A 1,371-nucleotide genomic window follows, 5' to 3' on the forward strand; every position below is an offset into this window, starting at 1 on the left:
CGTTGGGATTACCTTCCTTTGGGCTTGGAGGATCGTCTCCTTAAGGAGCGACCACTCTCCTTGGACACCTGGCTCCCCTCCCCTCTGGGACCACCGACTCTCTCCTGCACAACCACGCTTGTCAATAGAGAAGAAAGAGACCTTGCCAAAATGGGGGCAAGGGAGACCAGAAACAGGTTCATAAAGAAATACAGGGGTCAACAAAAGGAAAGCAAACCCAGAAAACGCACACACACGAGTTAAGTGACACACACACCGTTTGAGAGGCCCAAGTTTAATTCCACGAATGACACACCATGGAGGGATGGAAGAATGGGTACGGCCATACTAAAACGCAGCCGGGCCTGTTGCTTAAAATCTGATCTGTGCAATGAAGAATAGGATCATGAGTTTCACTTCTATACCTCTCTGCACATCTGTAGTTTTGATCCACCTTCCAGCTCCAGAAACAAGCAGCTCCCTCTACCTTATGCAGGCTTCTGCACCAGTGGCTTTCTCCGGTGTTTTATTTTATGTGCTTACTGTTCCACTGGCCCTGTATGTGTTGTGTTGCTTTTAAGCTCATAACATCTGCCGGAAAGCAGAGTTAAGACGAGTCGTTCTCCAGACCAGGGGGGACTGGACCCCACGATCTGTAAGGTCCCTTTCAGACTCTAACAACTATGAAAGACGTTTCCAACTGGTGTGAGGATAGAGGGGGTGAAACAAGTCACTGGATTTCCCTCTCATTTGTTCTAGGAACCGGGTCCTCTCTAGGCATAAAGCAAAAGGATGCTTACATCCCTGTGAACGTGCCCTGCTTCCCCTAAGTTTGGAAACCATGCTTTAGAGAAACCACATTCTCTATCACCAACCAGGCTAGCTCGGTGCTTTTCAACTCTTCAGACTCAACTCATCTCTTGTTAGACCCCCTTACCTTGGGGGTCTTCAAGAAGAGACTGGACATATATTTGGCTGGGGTGATATGACCCCGGCACCCGTTCCTGCCCAGGGTGGGGCGTGGGGGTTGGACCTCATGATCTGTTTAGGTCCTTTCCGACTCTAAGCACTATGTCACCATGTCAAAGCAGTCCTCAAAAAATGCCCACACTTAGCTTGCACTTGTTTCTTGACTACAGAAAAATACATGAGCAATTCTTCAATTGCAAAGAACTCAGAATGACAACAGCAAGTCAGAATGGTTTGAATCATGCTGGATTTCTATTCAAAATCTCTGGATTTATCTTGTGAATTACGTGTAGGTGTTTGCACATCCAACGGTGCTAAAATTATGTGTCGTACTCTTAAAAGGATCTCATGGCTCCCTGGATGAGAATCACTAGGCTCGATGGTTTCTGGTCACTCAGAAGAGCCTGGCACACAACTGAGCAA

The 1,371-nt window shown here is 47.4% G+C and overlaps 1 protein-coding gene across 2 annotated transcripts in view; it reads right to left on the reverse strand.

The window, feature by feature from the left end:
- Positions 1-1,371, reverse strand: part of MDGA2 (MAM domain containing glycosylphosphatidylinositol anchor 2) — a 665,957-nt gene that overhangs the window by 442,994 nt on the left and 221,592 nt on the right. The window lies entirely within an intron of this gene.

This window comes from Crocodylus porosus, unplaced genomic scaffold, assembly GCF_001723895.1.
Source record: "Crocodylus porosus isolate Cpor-Errol unplaced genomic scaffold, CroPor_comp1, whole genome shotgun sequence".
Classification (NCBI taxonomy): domain Eukaryota; kingdom Metazoa; phylum Chordata; order Crocodylia; family Crocodylidae; genus Crocodylus; species Crocodylus porosus.